Source organism: Lissotriton helveticus, chromosome 3_1 (genome assembly GCF_964261635.1).
Source record: "Lissotriton helveticus chromosome 3_1, aLisHel1.1, whole genome shotgun sequence".
Lineage (NCBI taxonomy): Eukaryota > Metazoa > Chordata > Amphibia > Caudata > Salamandridae > Lissotriton > Lissotriton helveticus.
Genome location: NC_136061.1, coordinates 331,424,640 through 331,440,722, shown reverse-complemented (window position 1 = coordinate 331,440,722; position 16,083 = coordinate 331,424,640). Strand labels below are relative to the sequence as shown.

The 16,083-nt window shown below is 43.9% G+C and overlaps 1 pseudogene; it reads right to left on the bottom strand.

Annotated features, from left to right (window-relative positions):
* LOC144822430 (cystinosin-like) overlaps positions 1 to 16,083 on the bottom strand; it is a 342,663-nt pseudogene that overhangs the window by 240,655 nt on the left and 85,925 nt on the right.

Sequence of the window (16,083 nt, the reverse complement as noted above, 5' to 3'; positions counted from 1 at the left end):
TCTTCCGCCCACCAGGATGACCAGATTGGTGGGGGCCAAAAAAATAAAAGGGGTGAAGACAGCTGTTTCAAGCATCTGAAGTGCATAGGGGTAGCTGCTCCCCCTCCCCGCAAGATGGCCGCAAAAGCCTAGAGATCTGGAGCTACGGCCGCACTTTTCTAAAAGACTCCTGTTCGGCAACCCCGCAACTGCCAATAACTATACCTGGTGAGGCCGCAGAATGCTCCGCGACTAACGAAACACGGCTGAACCATGGAATACTGCCTGCTGGATCGAGAACGGCACCATTGTCTGAAGCTGACGCCAATCCCAAAATGGCGGCCGCGAACTGAACACCCGTATAGCAGTGAATTTTGTACTTGGCCTACTCCACACCAACTACCCCAACTTGTTTCTGGGAATTAATCCAGCGCGGCGTCTTTCGGACTCGGCAATCTTCAGCTGGACGCATTAAATTAAGCAAAGTGCAATCGGGAAGTCTCCGGCGGTGTGTTTAAGATGGCTGTGGCCCAGTCGTACCTGACCAGTTTACATTTAAGGTACCCTTTTACTATTTGAGCAAATTCTTGCTGCACGCCAATCTGGTCCTCATTGCTGCCTGACCCTATGATGGCGACCATTACCACACCAGCGCCAATAAAGTCAGCGCCGTGACAGCACCCAGCTCACCATGCACAGCGCCCAGCTCACCGTGCACACCGTCCTGCAAGGGAGATTCTCCTATGCTTACCTCACCTAGGGCTAGATGTAGGTAAATTGGATTTACCGATTCATAAAAACCGAATTTTACCGATTCGGTATTTATGATTGGGTAAATCCAATGTAGGTAAAAAATCGGTATTTAGCGAATCGGTATTTACCGATTCGGTAACTGCCATTGATTCCTATGGGCCTTGAGGCCTTGAGGCCCATAGGAATCAATGTCAATTACCGAATCTGTAAATACCAATTCGGTAAAATTACCGAATTGACAAGGGGGACAGGATGTCACTTTGACACCCTGTTGCACCCCTGATTCTGGTTTGTGTGCCATGTGGCACATATACATGACCTAAGGGCATGTATGTGTGTCACATGGCGGTGTACAAGCACAGATGTGCATGTACACAGGAATTCGTTATTTACCATGAAATAGTATTTAACAAACTCTTAAGGGCCTGTGGCACTATTTTAAGTGCCACCTACATCTAGATTTACCGATTCGGTAAATTTACCGATTCGGTATTTTACCGAATCTGTAAATTTACCGAATCGGTAAATTTACAGAATCGTTAAAATTTGGGCCCCCTACATCTCAAAAACCAAATACCGGTCGGTAGCGGCCGAAATCGGCCGTTACCGACCGGTATTTTCCTTAATACATCTGGCCCCTACTTACATATTGATTCTGTTGATCCATGGCCAATTAAACGACTGAGCACATCAATCCGCAGACCCTCAGTGGTCGTGCATCTAAGGCAGCGAGTGGGGGTGCGGAGGGTGGCCCCAGCGATCTTAATAGGAGTTTTGATGACCTGGTGGTACCTTGACTGGTCCCCTGTGAAAGCCATGCTGGTGCTTTTTGAAATATGAATTGCCGAGCCTTACCCTAAAATGGCGCCCGCCAAGTCAATGCCACCAATAAGGGAGGATGTCCCCTAAGACAAGGGGGGCCCGTTGTTTAATCTGGTCAAAGGCATAGCAGAGGTAAAGAAACACAGATCTAGTGGCAATAATGACCATCTGCAGAATCACGGGGATCAACCGATTAAACTTGCCTGATTTTAAAATGGCAGTCAAGCTCCATATCCTATCCTACCTTCCTTGTCATCTCCATTCTCCTGTTTCCAGACTCAAGACCTTTGGACTCTTCATGATCTTCATTCTATCCCGGCGGAGCCCGAGCATCATAGCCAATTCTCGGTGGAGCTGCATCGACAGCTATAGGGGTGATTGGCTCTGGCTCACCGCTAGAGCCGTCACCTAGCCAGCCGGACGTCGTACATAGGTCTCATTGTTTTCTCCGGTGCTGTTCTCCTCCTTATGGACTTCCAGCTCTCTCCAACACTACTTTCAATGGAACCATGACATTGCCCACTGGGCTGAATCTTTAACTGTTTGGACTTACCGCAGAGCCTGCTAAACCTTTGGCTGATACCCGGTGGAGCTATCATACGTAGCTATATAGGAGTTGGGCCCTTGGATTCACCACCTCAGCCGGCACCTACCCATCCGAACATCGGGCATTGTTTTTCCTCTTCTCTCCATTATGTTCCCTTCCCCTCCCCCGCATCTAGGGGCATGTTAACCATGAGGCTCCTTACCCCCCCCCCCCTCTGCCTCTACTGTCCCCTACTGTTCTTCACCATGCCATTTCTTGTGGCAAGATTAGGATAATGAAACACTGGGCAAAAAACATATAGCTCTAACATATACCTTGCAGTTTACATGCAGCTCTTTGGTGACAGTTAATAGCTCAATGTTATATGTTAGGATTTTGACCATGCAAAGGACAAGTAACAAAAGGAACTCTCTTAGAGAAGCAGTAACCCTCTGACCTATTTATATTACATGCACTTTGTTATCTGCATGGTACACATTCTTAGCAGCAGGCATTTTAACCCTCTGTGCTACCTTTGGATGAGTCAAAACTTCCACTAGACAAACCTCCGTCTCTTTCCAGGGAGATGATTAATCACCGGACTTCTCTTGACAGTTTAATTGATGCCTGAAAATTGCTGGAGGCCAGCAATGTGGCAGCAGGTGCTTTTAAAAAGATAATATACTTGCCAAAATGACGCCCCCACCCCAAGTCAGCTCCCGGTGCGGTGGCATCGATTGCACAGCCCCCTTTTTCCCTACCTACTCCATCAGTTACAATTTTCTATGTCATGAATGTTTTAGTAACGAATGTAACTGTAAATGATTTAATGCTGTAATATTGTTTAATCCTCCTGTAAAGCGCTCTGATACCTCCAAGTCTAGCCAGCGCTATATAAAACTCAATAAATACAAATAGGGAGTGTCGACCACAATCTGGCCCCCGCAAGGGGGCAGAAAGTACACTAAACACTAAGGAAAAAATAAGAAAAGAAGAGGGTGGAGCAGGTTGTGCACTTTCCTAGAACCAGTGCGCCAGTCTTTCTGTACCCCACTTGGGGGCGAATTGATGCACGAAAGGATCTCCCAGGGGGAGAAAGGGGGGGGGAGGACCACTCAGATATGGGGCTGTTCCATCTCCAGAACGGGCACAACAGTCTGTCATGAATCCCCAGGGATCGATAAGTTGTGTTTGCCCCCAACCTGCCCCCTCTGGTGGGGCAGAATGCACAGTAGAAACCAGAGATCTGTATTTGAAGAAAAAAGTATGGGGGGAGGGATAGTGCTGCCCAAGCCAATTACCCACCTCCTAAAGATTCAACAGTCTTTCTGCCCGCCTTGGGCCTAACACATCTCCATCCCAATGTCAAGTGAGAGGAAAATTTGATTCGGACTCCGGTGGGCATCTTGTTTTCAGAGATGTTTTGGGCTCAGTATTGTTCCATCCTTGCTGGCTGACTCTGAGCCCAAATAGTACAGCAATCCTACATTGCTAGTGAGAGGAAATTGAGATTTACCCCCACTCTGCCAAGTATATTTTAAAACTACGCTCAAAAGTCCAGGCTGGTGTAACTTGCATTGATCCTACTATGTTTTCTTACCTAGAATGCCCTGCAAACAGCAAACATTGGCTAAAGTTACACATTTGCCTCTCTTTTCTGTGAGGGAAATTTCAGGAATCTGTGGGGTCCACAAAACTCCTACCACTTAGTTTTTCCACACTTTCCCTAAAAAATGGTACCCCACTTGTGTGGCTGGGCCTAGTACCTGTGACAGGAAAGACCCCAAAATGCTTCGTGGAGACATCAAGCTATTGGTATGAAGAACAATCCCTTTTGGCAATTTAGGTAGTTGCAGAATTTGGGCCCAGGCTCAGCCGCCACCAATGGAAATCTAGAAACCCAGACATTTCTAAAACTAGACATCCAGGGCAATCCAGCACCCAGTTGAGGCTTGAGTGGATCTCACTAAGTTATTTTACCCAGAAGTCCCCCTAAAACACCGAACCTGGGCTAAAACAATGTATTTTCCTCACTTGTTTGTGAGGGACACTTCAAGAATCTTTATGGACCACTGTAGGAGGTCTTTGTATATGGTGCACACTCATTTAAGTGATGCACCTTGCACTAATCCACGCAACCCTTATAGTGATTTTAGTGGTCTTTGATAACCATGGAAAGCTCTCAAAGTGGTAGCTTTGGAAAGCAGCCTTCAGGCTTATCTTGAAGGAGTGTTAAGCAGCATATTTTACGAGATCTAATTATGTAGTGTAGGTTAAATGAAAAGAACCACACAGTGTATATATAAAACTATGTCTATGTATTACACACCACTCACTAACACATTGGTATATCTCCTACCCAGAGATATCAACACAAATACACAATAATATTTCAATTGTATATAGGTAAGTACAAAATACAGTGGTCTCCAGGGGGAGACTAAATCAAATACCAAAAGAAGTGGAATGCGACCTGCGACCGAAGTCAGGACAAGGACCAGGAGACTTATAGGAGCTGAGGACACGGGTAACCATCCAAGGTAAATGCCCAGGAACCCCACGGAGGCTGTGTGCAGAGTGGAAATAAAGGAACATATCCAATAGAAGTCAACGGCAAAGTTGCAGTTTTAGGAAGAAGGACCCTAAGCTTTGGACCGCAAAGAAACTCAGTGGAAGACAGAAGGTTGGAGAGTTGTAGACCACAATGGAGGACTTAGAAGAAGATGCCACTGGAGAAGACTGTGCCAGAATCCAAGGGTGGAGTCTGGAAGAGGTGAATCTGTAAGCAGAGGGGACAGAGCCTATGCCACTCGGAGGTGACCAGGAGGCACGGACGAGCAATGCTCATCGATGTGGAACGGTTCAGAAGTGTTGACAGTGACCTTGTCACTGCAGCTGTGAGAACCAGGCGATGCAGAGGAAGACCAGGAGCCATGAACAAGCTGTCTAACATCAGAAATCGAGGACAGGGGGTGGTCAGTGTATGGCAGGAGCACCAAGAAGTCTTGATAGCTGCAACTGGTGTGAATAACAAATAAGGAGCAATGTTAGGACCCGCAAGGTCCAATGAACTCACCACAAGCAGGAGACTCAGAGCAGGACCTGAGCAAGCAGGGGAGACCACTGAAGCAGAAGAAGACTGTCAAGAAGACCCACAGGCCGAAGGCACAGAAGTTGCAAGAAGACCTCGAGCAGCTCACCCACAAGGAAGTCCCACAGTGAAGAGGATGTGATGAGGGCACTGTACTTGGCAGGAAGAGATGCTAGAGGCTTGCGTTCATTGTAGCTCGAAGATCTCTAAAGTGCAGAGCCAACAAGCCTTGGCAGCGGCAAGTCAACGCAGTGCATAGGAGTTCGGTCCCAGCAGTTCCAACGAGGGATACTGGCTTCTAAATTGCCGAGGACAGGTCAGACCTCGAGGGAGTTGCAGAACCACCACCTGTGTGGCTGAGCCTTTTGAAGACCGTGGTACGTCAGGAGCAACAGACCGGCCAGCTATGTTGCAGTGCCTGCAGATCCAGGGGAGTGACTCCTTCACTCCAAGGGAGATTACTTCAGATGTCCTTGATGCCCACAGGTCTGTTGAAGATCCTGGAAGTAGCACAGACACAGATGAAAAAGAAGACTTGCAGAACAGCGAGACCAGGAGCAGCAGGCATCTTCATTGGTGTAGTCTTGGTTCATGGCGACTTCTAGCATAGTCCAAGGGTCCAGATGGTTGAAGAGTGTTGTGGTTTCAGGCTTGAGTCTTGTCCTACGACGAATCTAAGGAATCACCCACAGGTAAGCCTTTAAGTACCCTAGGGAAATAATTGGAACTACTCAGGGGTTCCTTCCAGAAGACGGTTTGGACAGAGGGGAGGATACTCCCATGCCCTTTGTCCATTTTCCCGCCAGAGTGGGAGCCAAGGGCTACCTGAACTGGCTCAAACTGGAGTATTTAAAGAGGGCCACCGAATGTACCCTTCAAAGCAGTCTGGTGGCACTGGTAAGTGTCCCCACCCCAACCCAATACACTAAGTCCTGTCTGGGTGGTGATCACACCTTCTTGCAACAGGAAACGTATTGTTCTACCTTCGCCTCCTCAATTTTGGCTCAGCATCAGGAGGGCAGAATCCTGTCTGTGGTCGGCAGTAGGACTAGCTTTATGTCAGCCCCTGAAATGACGTTACTGGTAGTACAGGGGGGGTACCTCAAAGGAGCCCCTCAGTACATGAGATCATACTTCCAACACTGGAATCAGTGTTGGGTTATGATTCCAACATGTTTGATACCAAACATGCCCAGGTTTGGTGTAGCCACTATACAGTTAGACATCTTGTAATGCCTGATGTCCACTATATATATTAAAATGGCCGACGGCACTTACAAAGCCTGGAGAACCAACTCTGGGGTTTGTAGGGGTGGCCTGCTCATGCAGGGGCATCCTCAGACTTATAACCAAGCACCCTGTCCTCAGGACTAAAGAGTAAAAATAGGAGAGAAGACCCCTCGAGTTCCAGGGAACAGGGTACTGTCTGACCAAGAAAGTCTAGAGGAAATCCCTGCAATAGTATAAGAGATTACAGCAAATGAGGGACAGATGTACTTTCTAAGTCCACAGGACCCGTAGGTCTATTGTGAAGGGACACACCAAATATCAAAGTATAGCGTTTACAATCTTTTATTAAAAATGAAATTCTAATATTAAAATTTCAGAAGGAGAATCAATTCTTCTGAAAACATACAATCCATTTAAAAAACATTACAATGTAAACAAAGAAAATTACGTTTCATACTAAAAAGTTTTTGTTAAAAAAACACATACATAACATATTCTGGATTTAAAAAGAAGAACAATTAGGGATCTAGACATGAACCATATACATTTCAATACAGAAATAGAAATAACACAAAATATACAGAACAAAGGAACAACAACCCCACTAGTAACACTAGCTTGAATATTGTGTCAACTGATCTATGGGATCCAATAGCCTTATTCAATTTATAAACTTATACCACAGTTGTTAGACTTTGTATACAGTTGGTATCTTCTAGGCTTTCTTGGATTCTCAATACTTTCCGGGCGTCGACGTGTTTCGGTGTTAGTACCCTTGATACGGTTACACCTTCCTCAGGCCAAATAGTATTGGGGTCCAAAGTCTCATAAGATAAAAGTTTTTTTTCCCTTTGGGGGTCTTGACCATAGGGCCCAATGGTGTGTTTACGTTCTCCCTTAATGGCAAGTTTCCCTGAGTTCTTCCGATCTGGAATCGCTTTGGGAAATGTTGATAATTTCTATCTTCTGTAAGAAAATTTAGTGGCTACATTTGGTTCCAATGATGATAAATTTATTCGTGGTATATCCTGCTCTTCGGGATCCACGTCTGGCTACTTCATGGGCATCTGTTTTTAAGTTTAGACACGTTTGCCCACAGAAGAATCCTTGAATACAGGGGGTGGCTGGTATTAGCGTTTATCTGCGGTTTCAGAACCAGATGTGGTCTGCCGTCTTATGCGCCGAGCTTCCCCTCCGGTGTGCCGGTATTGTAGCGGATTCTTCTGTGGGCAAACGTGTCTAAACTTAAAAACAGATGCCCATGAAGTAGCCAGACGTGGATCTCGAAGAGCAGGATATACCACGAATAAATTTATCATCATTGGAACCAAATGTAGCCACTAAATTTTCTTACAGAAGATAGAAATGATCAACATTTCCCAAAGCGATTCCAGATCGGAAGAACTCAGGGAAACTTGCCATTAAGGGAGAACGTAAACACACCATTGGGCCCTATGGTCAAGATCCCCAAAGGGAAAAAAAACTTTTATCTTATGAGACCTTAGACCCCAATACTATTTGTCCTGAGGAAGGTGTAACCGTATCAAGAGTACTAACACCGAAACGCGTCGACGCCCGGAAAATATTGAGAATCCAAGAAAGCCTAGAAGATACCAACTGTATACAAAGTCTAACAACTGTGGTATAACTTTGTAAATTGAATAAGGCTATTGGATCCCATAGATCAGTTGACACAATATTCAAGCTAGTGTTACTAGTGGGGTTGTTGTTCCTTTGTTCTGTATATTTTGTGTTATTTCTATTTCTGTATTGAAATGTATATGGTTCATGTCTAGATCCCTAATTGTACTTCTTTTTAAATCCAGAATATGTTATGTATGTGTTTTTTTAACAAAAACTTTTTAGTATGAAACGTAATTTACTTTGTTGACATTGTAATGCTTTTTAAATGGATTGTATGTTTTCAGAAGAATTGATTCTCCTTCTGAAATTTTAATATTAGAATTTCATTTTTAATAAAAGATTGTAAACGCTATACTTTGATATTTGGTGTGTTCCTTCACAATAGACCTACGGGTCCTGTGGACTTAGAAAGTACATCTGTCCCTCATTTGCTGTAATCTCTTATACTATTCCAGGGATTTCCTCTAGACTTACTTGCTCAGGACTAAAGAGCCTGCCACAGGGATGACATTTTTAAGTGAAGTGACCTCAGATATAAGGAAACATATCTATTGTGAGAGGCGCAAGCACCAACTCACACAGGCTGCAATGGCAGGCCTGTAGTCACGGTTTAAGTGAACTCCCATGGGTGGCACAATACATGCTGCAGCTCAGGGGTGACCCCTGGTGTACCTAAGCCATGGGTACCTCAGTACCATACCAGGGACTTACAAGGGCACATCAGCGGCCAATTATGGATGTACAGAAATACTTACACATGGTCAATTTAGGGAGAAAGCACAGTGACTGGGGTCTTAGTCAGACGAGTCAAACACATACTGACACCAAGCAAAAAGTGGGGGTAATCATGAAGGCAGATCCTATTTTCCTACAACCACAAAGTTCCAACCACACGCATTCCGACACTTTGATAAAAAGATTAAAACACTACCCCACTTGTGTGGTTGGGCATCGGGACAGGAAAAGCTCAAACCAGTTACAGTGCTGTGGCTATATTGACTTTAAATGGTTCCTGTTATGACCTGTTCCTGTCCAGGAGAGCAACAGAAAGTAACATGTGTTGACTACAAGAAGACTGAGAATTTAAGAAACAGTTTCTTACCTATAACTGCTGTTTTCTTGTAGGTGTATTTCCATTATGAGTCAAAAGCACTAAATAGTCCCGCCTATGTGCGGGGACCCCGGAGCACCTCTTTTAGATATATATTTCTAAGTGGATATTTTTCACCTTTCTTCAGTAAGGCCTGTAGGGACACTTAAGAGATAGAGAGACAGATAATGCAGCCTAAATACATTAACTACACTTGCCAAAGTCTACATCATGGCGTGAAAAAGGGGCCAGTACATTATATTTGCGATAAATAAATTTCATCACAAAACCATTTTTCATGATAGAGATGAATGAAAGTAGGACAGAGAGTAGCCTCATAGGCTGCCATTATATGGCTCAAAATGAGAGGCTGTACCTTTTAGAACCCAAAGACTACCAGTATTCCATCATGCACAGCTGGTGGCAGCTGCTTCAATTCATTTTGACGGTGATATGAGGCCTATGCAGACTGACTGACACCTCTGTCTATTCCACTGGGGAGGAGGGAGGGTTGCTTATGACTTATCATGGAAATACCCCAACGAAAGAACTGGAGTTACAGGTAAGAAACGTTCCTTCTCTGGTAGGGGATTTCCTTGTATAGTCATAAGAATTGAATAGATTAGCAAGCCCATCCCCACACAGAGACAGGTTTCTTAGAGAAGCATGTCGTACTTGCGCATCTGCCCTAGTGATAGAGTCTAGGCAGTAGTGTTTAGTGAAAGTATGAACTGATTACCAGGTCACCGCTTTGCAAATCTCTGTGATGGGAATATGGCGGAGCAAGGCTGGTAGAGTGTGCTTTGGGTCTAGCAGTGAGAGTTTTGTTAGCCTTTTGATAACAGAGTAAAATACATGAAACAATCCATCTGGAAATGGTTGATAAACAAGTGGTCCAATCTCCGTATATCTTTTGTTTTGTCGAGATAGAATTTGAGAACCTGTCTTACATCTAGGGAATGCAGGGATCTCTCCACTCGAGTGAAAAGATTCTGAAAAGATTTAGGCAAGAGATTGTTTGGTTAACATGGAAATCTGAAACCACCTTAGGGAGGAATTTCGGATGAGTCCTCATGACCACTTTGGAAGAATGCAATATGGTGTGTGAATCGTGAGAGCACAGAGCTTAGATTTCACTAACCCTGCTGGCAGATGTATAGTCACAGGGAAAGCTATTTTCGAAAACAGGTGTTGAAGAGACGCCTTATGTATAGGCTCGAGGGGTTCCTGCATAATGCTCGAGAGAACCACATTTAGCTCCCATAGAGGAGAAGGGTGTATAATGGCAGGAAAAACCTTCTCTAAACCTTCCAGGAAATCTTAAGCATGAGTATTTTGAACACATGGGAGGTGAGTCACAGTGATTGTTAGATTCCTGGCCAGAAGCTAATTCCAGATTGCCTGGGCTACCTGAGAGAAGGGCTTGGACCTCGTCCGTCCCTGCTTGTTGAGGTAGTACATCGTTGTTGTATTGGCCATCTGACCAAGCATGGAGGTGGAGCTGAACAATGGCTGAAAGGCCTTCAGTGCCAGATGGACAGCACATACCTCGATGAGATTGACGCCCAGCTTCTCGCTAGGCCAGAGGATATTGGCATCACGGGCGCGGCCCTTAGCTGGGTTAAATCTTTCCTCACAGACAGGTTCCAACAAGTATGGCTGCCCCCCTACCATTCATCGAATAGCAGGGTTGATACAGGAGTTCCTCAAGGGTCGACTTTAAGTCCCCTGCTTTTTAATGTTTATTTGACCCCTCTTGTCTGTTTGGCCGAGAGCTTGTGTGCGAAAATAATGGCTTACGCCGATGACACCCAACTTCTCTGCACTTGGGACAAGAACAATCTATGTACCGATGGAGTCCGGCAGTGCTTGTCCTCAGTTTTTGCCTGGCTTGCCCAGGCTTGCCTCAAATGCAATGAGGACAAGTCAGAGATACTTCTGTACGGCCATTTTCCGGTGGCTTTTAAGGAATCCATTTGGCCCAGTGGATTGCCATGCCCCAACGGGGACTGTGGGGCTGCAAAAAATTTAGGGATCTGGTTTGGAGCTGATTTATGCTTCCGGGAACAAATCACGCGGTTGGCGGGTACTTGTTTTGGTACCCTAACCACTCACCGGAAGTTTTTTCCCCTTCTTCCCCAAGTGGTAAAAGAAACAGTAGCCAGAGCTCTTATTCTCTCGCGTCTGGACTACGAGAACGCCCTTTACATCGGTGCACCTGACTTTTTGATTCGCAAATTACAAGTGGTCCAGAACGTGGTAGTGAGGCTCCTCTTTGACATTCCAAGGAGACTCAGCGTACGCAAGCAGCTTAGGGAGATACAATGGCTTCCAGTAGCTCAAAGAGTACGCTTTAAGACCCTGGTATTGGCCTCCAAAGCCTTACATGGCCCGTGCCCTTCCTACTTAAGGGACAGATTTGTTTTTTACCAACCATCCCGTCAGCTGAGATCAGCCACCCTTAGACATTTGGGGCCAGATGTAGGTAATTAGTTTTTACCAATTCATAAATACAGAATTTTACCGATTCGGTATTTATGAATCGGTAAATATGAAGGTGGGAGATGTAGGTATTTTTAAAAATAGAAATACCGAATCGTTATTATTCGGTATTTACCGATTCGGTAAATACCGAATCGGTATTTCCTATTGATTCCTATAGGCTGTGAAGCCCATAGGAACCAATGGGAAATACCGATTCGGTAATTACCGAATCGGTAAATACCGATTTCTGCAGGGGGTGTCACTTTGACACCCTCTAGCACCCCAAATACAGGCATGTGTGCCATGTGGCACACAGACATGCCCTAAGGGCATGTCTGTCTGTCACATGGCATAGGTGTGCATGCACACATGTGCATGCACACCTGGATTCGGTATTTTACCACCCAATTGGATTGGGTGGTAAAATACCGAATCTGTAAGGCCTTTGGGACTCAGAAGAGTCCCACCTACATCTGGCAGTTACCGAATCGGTAAAAATACCGATTCTGTATTTTACCGATTCGGTAAATTTACTGAATCGGTAAATTTGGCCCCCTACATCCCAAATACCCATTTACCGGTCGGTAAATGGCCACCTACATCTGGCCCTGTGTTATTCCCAGATTTAAGAGAGTTCGTCTAGGGGGGCAATCTCTGACGGTTAGAGCTGGAACAACCTTCCCGACGTACTTAGGCACACGTCAAACCTCACAAGCTTTAAAAAACATCTAAAAACACATTAATTTAGGCAAGCCTTGTAGTTTCCCTGTTTCCTTTAGCTGACACCACGATCCTCTCTCGCGCCAGGACAGTTTCGACTAGCAGTGCGCGTTTCAAGCAACTATATAACATAACATAACATAACATAACATGGTATGTGGACTCCCTCTGTGACCATTTGTCCTGGATTTGAAGGTGGTGCATATGGGCTCCCCCATCCTAGTAACAAGGCATCTGTGACTATGGTCTGAGCACCTATCTCCCTGTGAAACTGAATCCCTCATAGGAGTGGGGAGCACCACAATCTCAGGGACAGCTGGGCATGCTGAGACAGTTGTATCCTGTCATCCCAATTGCCTGTCAGTTGGTCCCAATGGTCTTCGAAGCCCTCCTGTAGGAGTCCCATGTATGGGTCTCATGTGGAGGCGTGCATTTAGCGTGGGAAAAATGCGAACATATGGCGTGAGAAAAATGCAGTAACCATCGAGCCGAGGAGACTTTTTCCTCACGAGTAAACAAGTTTTAAGTGAAATTCAGAAGTGAATTTTGAAGAGAAAAACCCAAAATTGGCCGAGCTGAATGCTCCAGGGTCCTCTCAGCATGAGCCGGAAAAAAACAACTGAAGCAATTGCCAACACCTGTGCATGATGGGATACTGGTGGTCTCTGGGTTCTTAAAGGCACAGCCTCTATTTTTGAGCAGTATGATGACAGCCTATGAGGCTACTCTGTCCCACTTTCATTCATCTCTAACATGAAAAAGTGTTTTGTGAAGGAGATGTATTATGTGTATAAAACATCTCAGGCTCCTCTCAAATATTATAATCTGGTCCCTTTTTCACTTAATGATGAAGACTTTGGCCAGTGTGGTCTATGTACATAGGTTGCACAATCTGTCTCTCTTAGTGGCTTTGCAGGCCTTACTGAATAAAGGTGAAAAATACCAACATAAGAAGAAATATCTAAAAGAAGTGCTCTGGGGTCCCAGCACATGGGTGAGACCATTCAGTGATTATGACTATACATGGAAATACCCTATGAGAGAATCAACATTACTGAAATTATAGCATCAAACATTAGATATTGGTATATTTAAAAAACTTCCCATCAGAGAGTCCGGGAGATGGGAAGAGCTGCCTTGTTGACAGGGGACAAACCAAGCAGTATTGCGGTATGAAGGGTTAGAGGGGTGACTGAAGACAGAATCACAACTTTTTGTACTCCATGCAACATAAACATGCTTTTGCAGAAAATTTAAATGTGTATGCAATCACCTGCCTGAGCTGATCAAAAACCTCAAGGACAGTCCACCGAGTGCATGACTGAAAGAGACTCACTCAAACATTGAATGGAGAGGCATGGGCTAAATTCCCTTTCTTACTTTTGAATATAGTATGGTGTGTTTTGTGTGTAGTTGTGTGATCTGAGGTGTGTGTAGTGATGACAAGAAGTCTTTCCAGACAGCTTATGTGGCCTTATGAGAACTAAACATAAGTCGTAGCAAAACAAAGAATTCAATTGGGGGTTCCAACTGCAGCACTCAAATTATGACCAATCAGTGACTACAGCACCCACATTCCCCAAAATGCTCCTGGTAAAATGAAAAATTTATTTTACATTCTTTTAGCCAGTGAAAAATACTTATTTAAGGTCCAGAAAACGTTTTACCCCATTAGAAATTATTTTACTCCTACTTCCAAAAGAAGAGAATAAAATAAGCTATTTCAAAACCTTATTTGGAACTCTGGTTAAGGGGTAGGCTGAGGTGGGTGTTGCCACGTCTGGTAGAAGCCACACGATGTAGGTGAAACACGCTGCACATAGGTGGTGCTTATAAAACCCCTGGCTGTTTGTTAATATAGTTTCAGGATAAAGAATCGTCAAAGGGAACACAGCAATCACATAATTTGCACACAGGATAGGGCAGGGCTTCTTTAAAAGTGGAATCCGACCAATGAACTAATGTTTGATGAGGACTCCTATTAATGCACTGTGATTCATGTTGAAAGCAGAAGATAGGTTAGGTGTATGCCTGCTCACCCAGTTTGGTTTGAATTATTGATGTGCAGGTAGGCAGTCACTTGTCCCACATCGACAGCTTGTGCTAAAAATAAGGCCTTGCTTGTCCCCGCAGGGATGATTACCTGTAAAAAAAAAAGGAACACAACTAAGAAATAGCACAGGAACAAAGAGAAAATATACAAAGATTAATTTGTTAGAAATGTAATGCAGGTTTTCCTCCCACCTGTATGCTACCAAAAACACGCTTTAAGTTAAAAAGCATCAGCCAGGGCTAAGCTCAAGTGAATAAAACAAGCATCTTTGGGAGGTCCTGCATTAGCAAGCTAGAGGGGTGATTATTTTTGTATTGCAAGTACATACCACAACAATAAAAAAAAAGAAAAAATGCTGCATACTGACTACCATTGGGCATTATTATCGATCAGAAACTAAATTGGTTTGCAGCTATTGAGTCAAGAAAATTCCACCTAGTAAGAACTACTATGGCCCTAGCAAATTTCTCTAAAAAATTAACGATATATAGAGCTAAATGTCAGTCAGTAGCGCTATATGGCGCGGGAGTGTGGGGGTACGCTAACACCAATAACATACAAGTGGCAGAAAATGCATTTCTTCGATTCCTTCTAGCGATTCCAAAAAGCACATCCACTTTTTCCTGTCACATAGAACTGGGAATCTCTTATCTAACGGACTTAGCTAAAACACAGCCTCTCCTCCTTTGGCACCGCATATGGTCGGTGGACAAAAACACACTTACCCAGCAGATTATTTTAGATTGTATGGCCATGGACCATTCGAACAAAATTGGATGGCTAGCATATATAAAAGGTTTTTTAACTGACCTAGGTTTGGAAAAATATTACATGGCTCTAACCACAATCCGGTCATTATCTACGAAGGCATTACAGGCTCTTTCACTTGTCTACCTAGAAGAAATTCGGTTAACTAAAGAAGCTTTCAAACCATCTGTCCAACACTGCATCGCTGTCCAAACAACTTTTTCAATTCAGCCTTATTTAACCTATGATCTCACTACCTTTGAGAGATTTCTCTTAATACAATTTAGGTTAAATACCTTACATCGTTTGGTTGCTTTTCCAGAAAGGAACAACTGGGATTCAGTATTATCTTTATGTCCGTGTGACGAGATCTCAACCCAGGCAACCATTCATACTTTCTTTTTTTGTAAGTATTATAGAGAGCACAGAAAGCTATGGTTGATTCCGCTACTAAAAACTTGTTGGAATTAGAAGATGCCGCCCGGCCTTGCTATTTCTACAGATGTTGGGCGATGAGTGGATGGCGAAGTGCATTGTCAAGTTTTTGAAATGCATCTTCTGACACCGATTAAACCTGTAAAAAGAGGAAAAATAAATCGCCACATAGTGTCGTGGTATGATAACTCAATAAATTGTGCAAAGAGATAGAGACTTTCCCTTAGAATATTCTATGTATACAAAACGAATGTTCTGATAACTCAATTAATTGTGTAAACTGAAAGAGACGTTTCCTTAGAACGTTTTATGTATATATAATGAATTAGTTTTAATATTGTATAAATTATAGAGAAACAGAATGGTAACTTCCCTCTTTTTTAAAAAAAAATCAATAAGTTTTTTAAGAAATTGTACTAAACGCTAGTATTTCGTTTTAAACTAGATCATGAAATGTAATCTTTTTTTATTGTAAATGCTTTTATGGTTTTTTATCTGCCAAAAACCGA